This window comes from Neovison vison, chromosome 13 (assembly GCF_020171115.1).
Source record: "Neovison vison isolate M4711 chromosome 13, ASM_NN_V1, whole genome shotgun sequence".
Lineage (NCBI taxonomy): Eukaryota > Metazoa > Chordata > Mammalia > Carnivora > Mustelidae > Neogale > Neogale vison.
This window is the reverse complement of record NC_058103.1, coordinates 127,912,727-127,918,819: the sequence shown is the minus strand read 5'-3', so window position 1 is coordinate 127,918,819 and position 6,093 is coordinate 127,912,727. Positions and strand designations below refer to the sequence as shown.

General features: G+C 38.7%; 1 pseudogene; it reads right to left on the bottom strand.

Annotated features, from left to right (window-relative positions):
* Positions 1-3,671: 3,671 nt before the first annotated feature.
* Positions 3,672-4,072, bottom strand: LOC122893884 (annotated as a pseudogene).
* Positions 4,073-6,093: the final 2,021 nt, after the last annotated feature.

Sequence of the window (6,093 nt, the reverse complement as noted above, 5' to 3'; positions counted from 1 at the left end):
TGGCTGGCAGATAAATACATGAAAAGATGTTCAACATCATTAATAATAAGAGAAATGCAAATTAAAACTAAAACAACACACAGGTATTAGAACAGATAAAGTTAGAAAGACTAGCCATAGCAAGCACTATCAAAAATGTGTAGGAAATAATATCCTTACGCTACTGGTAGGAATGTAAAACAGTTTAATTATTTTGGTAGTTTGGCAGTTTCTCAAACACTTAAACATGTATACCTAGCATATGAGTCATATCACTCCTAGGTATTTATCTACCCAAGAGAACATAAGCCACATACAAAGACTTGTACAGAAATGTTTGTAGCAGCTTATTTTTAATAGCCTCAAACTGGAAAAAGTCTAGATACCCATCAACAGGTTAATGGATAAGCAAATTGTGGCATATCTATTCACTAAAGGAAAACAAACTATTGATACACAGAATAAGAATGAATTTTTATCTCACTAAAAGAAGTTAAACAAAAAAGAATACCTTCTGTATGATTCCATTTGCACCAAACTCTAAAGAGTGCAAACTATAGTGACAAAAGGCAGATCTGTGGTTGACTGTGGATAAGGAGTGAGGATGGGCAGGAAAACACTTCTTGGAATGATGGATTGATTCTCTATCTTGATTGTGGTGATGGTGGATATATACATATGTAAAACCCTATTAAATTATACATTTTTAATATGTGCCAGTTATTGTGTATCACATACTGTAATACAGCTTTCATTTAAAATGGATATTTTAAATGGATAAATGTACTGAAATTTCTCGGATCTACCTAGGTTATCTTCAAGAAATAGAAAGTGAAATTCACAAGAGCATAGTTGTTAAGACATTGGGGACAATATAAAACCACATCCATGCTTCATCATATTCATTTTACTCAGTAAACTGGTTACATGGAGAACCAATAAAGATATGATAAATGTTTTGTTGGTGATATGAACAAAGTACTTAAATGAGCAACATAGAGAAAACTTGATTCCAGAAAGTGGGAAGGGTATGAACAAAGGAAAGTGGAAGGTAATGAATGCACTATGATCTGTCCCCTACCACTGTCATACATACTCGTGACCTAGGACCCTCCATAGTCCACAGCACAGACATGAAGGATAACGATCAGGACTATTTCTTGGTCTCCTGTGTCCCCAGTGCATGGTGGTGTCTGATATAATGTGGTATCTTGTAGCTGATTGCTAAATAAATAATCATCAAATCAAATAAATCAAATTAAATATAAATCAAATTTAGAATCATGAACTGGTTTTCTGTTGATGCCATAGGAGGTCACCACAAACATGGTGACTTAATAGAATCTTACAGTTATGTAGGTCAGAAGTCTGAGAAGGGTCTCATGGGGCTAAAACTACAGTTTCAGCAGGCATGTATACCTTTCTAGAGGCTGTCAGGAAGAATACATCTTTTCCCTTTCTAGCTTCTCCATCTACATTACTTGTATCATGGATTCTGTTCTCAGATTCTCTTTCTCCTTCTTCCAAGCCAAGGTACAGTCCTTTTCACATTGCCATCTGTCCAGTTTTCTGCTTTTAAGGACCCATAGCGTTAGATTTGGCTCCCTGGATAATCCAACCTAACTTTCTTAAGAGTCTTAATTTACATCTGCAACATCTATTTGCCATGTAAGGGAAGATTTTTCAGAGGTTCCAGGGATTACTATGTAAGCTTTTCAGGGGCCATTATTCTGCCTACCAAACTTGTCCTAAAAAGCTCAGGTAGTAAATATTTTAGGTTTAATCCCCTGTCATAATTACTCAACTGTGCCATTGAGGCATGAAAGCACTCATAAATGATTTGTTGAAGGATAACACTTTATGTATAAAAACAGGTGTAGGTGGGATTTAGCCAGAGGGCTACAGTTTGTCCAGATCACTGTGTTTTCCACTGTTCTTCCTTAAGATTGATCCATCCTACCCAACATATTCACGTCATAAGTGGTATGATGACTGAAGAGTTGTTAGCAATATTTCAATGGATCATTGTGCAGCTACCCATAATGGCATTCATTTTTTTCTGTCCTTTCCTCCAATGCCTTGCTTGTCTCATTTGCTCTGTCCACTTTGTTGGAGATACTTGCCAGGTTGGGCCTTGAATGCAGCAGCCCAGTTACCTCCATGGAGGAAGGAGATCTCATCTGGGTTCTAACAAAAACAAGCTTCATTTTGTGTCACTCCTCACTCAGGAAGCTTAAACTGCTTATGCAATGTACACTGCTGCTTGTCAAAGTAAGCATTATGTCCTCTACCTCCCCTGCAAGTGCCCTCTGGTGAATGGAGGAGGGAACATGAAAAATCTCTTTTCCTTGGTCAATAACAAAATGGTAAGCAATGACCAGTGTTCTTTCAGTTCTTTCTGGGACCACAATGCCCTTCATGTGACCTCCATGTTCACTCCTACCATGATCCAAAAAAACCCTTCCTGATGGTGGCTGCTCTTGAGGGCTGCCCACCCCTCCAAGATGCTGTAGGGATCACCCTAGACTCAACATGCCACAGTACCTTCCCCCCAGCCTACAAAAAGTGGTATAGTCATGCTGGGGTTAGCTCCCTTCCACTTTCCAGGACCCTGAACCTGTGTCCCATCCACTGGTATGGCTTTCTGTTGGAGGGGCCTTTCTCCCTTTAGGATGAGTGCATGTGAGGGAATATGGTCCTAAGCCTGCAACTGACCAGTTCCCAAGATCCTCCAGGCTAATGTGCCAGCCTGATATAATTGCCATAGACACACAAATAACAAAACAGCCCAGTCCATACTGAGCAATCCGTTCTGGGATTTAGATTTATTTTCTACATCGTTGTTAATAGTAGCTAGACCACTGCCATCTTTTAGAAGGTTGTGGCAAAAATAATCAAACAAACCAATAAATGAATGGTTGGATGAATTGATAAATTAAGTCCTATAATTTAAATGGGTTTAGGTTAGGTTTCTTCAGAATAGGAAGATTTAATTTTGTTTAAATAAAATTAACATTTAAAAAATCATTATATTAATCAGAATTTGTTTAGATGTTACAACTTAGCTGTGTTATACAAAGCAGTTGACAGCCCAACTAGATACAAAGTAAGTCCAGCTCAGACTTTAGGACTGAGTTTACTTCAAGGATCTGTGATCTGTGATGTACTTGAATCCTACCAGACTTCCCTGCTTATAGTCTACCTGGTCTCAGATTCCCAGATGGCCATATAAGGCATCACCATAGCGGAGGGGGCTTTTTATTTATTAATTTTTTTTTCTTGAAGAAGATGCCCCAGAACACAGCAAACAGGGATCCTTGGCATCTTGTAGATGTCCAGGACATTTAATATTTACACATGGTCTTCAAATATCACTGTCTTGATTTTCCTTCTAAATGAGGAAAGGAAAAAGAGGTTTTAAATTTTGTTCCTTTTTAATAGTTTTATTAACACAAATATAACATGTACATACACTGTCTATCCATTTCTTTTTTTTTTAGATTTTATTTTTTTTATTTATTTGACAGAGAGAGGGAGATCACAAGTAGGCAGAGAGGCAGGCAGAGAGAGAAGAGGAAGCTGTCTCCCTGCTGAGCAGAGAGCCCGATGCAGGACTCAATCCCAGGACCCTGAAATCGTGACCTGAGCTGAAGGCAGAGGCTTAACCCACTGAGCCACTCAGGCACCCCAGGCTATTCATTTTCTTTGCTGGCATTGGGATTGGTGACCAATGGCCAGCTGAACTGCTCTTTCAACAATGACTTTGTGATCTTTAGAGCAGCTATACAGTAAGATTTGTTGCACATCCACAGTAAGATTTGTTGCACAACAGCACTTCAAGCTGCTTGATCTTATGAAATAGGAACTTTCAGAAGCCATTGGGCAACAAGTGCTTTGTTTTCTTGTTGCTCCTCTGACCACTGCTGGGCATCAAGATCTGACCCTTGAGTCTTCTGTGCTCGCTGCTATCTATCCCTATGCATCTCCACCAGTTGCTCTTAATTTTGACATCTTGGTCTGACTGGTGGTACATGAACTTCTTGGTCCTCTTTTTAATGATCTTGAGCTTCACCAGAGTTCTGAGGGTGACCATGATGATGAGAGGAGATTGGCTACCACCTCTATAGGCAGCACCAAGGAAGACAAGGAAGTTTTTAATTTTGGTGGAATCCAAGTTATTTTTTTTTTCTTTTGTGAATTTTGCTTTCAGTGTCTTATCTAAAATTTGCCTGAATTAGTGTCAGAAAGACTTTGTTTTATGTTTTTTATAGAAGTTTTATAAATGTGGGATTAAGATCTATACAGCTATTTTGTCTTTTTGATGAATTGTCCCTTGGTCCAAATAATATGATTCAGTTATCTATGTTAATATTCTTTGCTCTGAAGTCTACTTCAATCTTATATTAATGTGTCTGCTGTAACTTTCTCTTATTTTTAGAATGATATACCTTTTCTCATCCTTTTATTTTTAACCTATTTGTGTCTTAGTATTTAAGGTGTGTTTCTTGTAGCTAGTTTATAAAGTGTCTTGCCATTTGTCCAAGCTGAAAAATCCTGCCTTAATTGGAGTGTTTACACCATTACTTTTCTGGTGTTCTGTCCTATAAACTCTAGCCATCTTAGTCTCCCAGACTCTCATCAATGTCTCCTTGACTCAGGGACCTGTCATGGTGTTCCTGGATCTCCCTACCTACACCACACACTGGAAACTCTTTCAGGGCATTAAACTAGAGTGACCTTAGGGCTCATCTAATTTGTTTCCCATCTCTGAGAGATCTCCAGTCTTCAATGTCTGATGTTCCCTGTCCTGAAAAACCATTGTTTCAAATATTCTGTCACGTTTTTGTTGCCAAGCAGGAGATTAATTCTTTTCCCTGTTACTTGGTCAAAAAGAGAAGCACCTCCATAATGACTGAATTACTATCTTCTTCAAATTGAATTACATCTGAAGACTTAAAGGGAAGAGGGATTTGTTTTACTCTGGGTTCTTCCTTCCCTCACCTTCTGGGTCATTTCACCCTCTTGCTCATAAATTCAGACTGCAGGCATATTAGAAAATATTTTCTTACCTGGTCACTGCTTCAATACCAGTATTTTCTCACTGTCATTCTAAGTGACTCATTTTCTTAGAAACTCTTCCTCTGTTGATAACTAGTCTTTCTCTTTTTCTTCCTCTTTCCTACCTTTCTTTCAAACAGACTGGGGAGGATGTCGGAGGATGGGTTCCAGATGGCAGCATAAGGAGAACCTGAGTTCACCTCCTTCCACAGACACAACAAAGTCACAACTACATATAGGACATTCTCATTGAAAAATATCTGAAAACTGGAAGAGAAGCTCTTCCACAAAACAAAACAAGCAAGTCATATCAAGACCAGTAGGAAGAGCAAAAATGATCTGGCTAAGGACCCCCATCCCCAATGTGGTGACTTACAAAAAGGAAGGATAACATAAAGGCACAGCTCCTATCTGAGGAACAAGTTTGCCCACATGGGTTAACCCAACCCATGAGACCTGCAACAGAAAAGGAAGCTCCCCAAATTATTAGCTTTGAAACTATCAGGGCTAGTGTTTGAGACAGGCAAAGGACTGAGAGCGCTATCATGAAGGACTCATACAGAATCACATTATTATGAGTCGCAATAAAGAAGCAGTAGTTTGAGAAACACCTGGATCATATTTGAGGGAGATTCTTTGACTAGTCTTAGGGGATATACTGAAGGGATAAAAGTCTCTAGAAGATCTCTACAGAAGCAGAGGTACCGGCAGGTGGGCTGTTTTTTTTTTTTTTAATTCAATTTAGTTAACATATAGTGTATTATTAGCTTCAAGGGTAAAGCTTACTTATTCATCAGTTGCATAAACACCCAGTACTCATTATATCAAGTACCCATCACCCAATAACCTCATCTCCCCCAACTCTCCTTCAGCAACCCTCAGTTTGTTTCCTAGACTTGAGTCTTTTATGGTTTGCCTCCTTCTCTGCTTTCATCTTATTTTATTTTCCTTCCCTTCCCCTATGTTCATCTATTTTTTTAAAAAGATTTTATTTATTTATTTGACAGATAGAGATCAAAAGTAGGCAGAGAGACAGGAGCAGGAGGAGGGACAGAG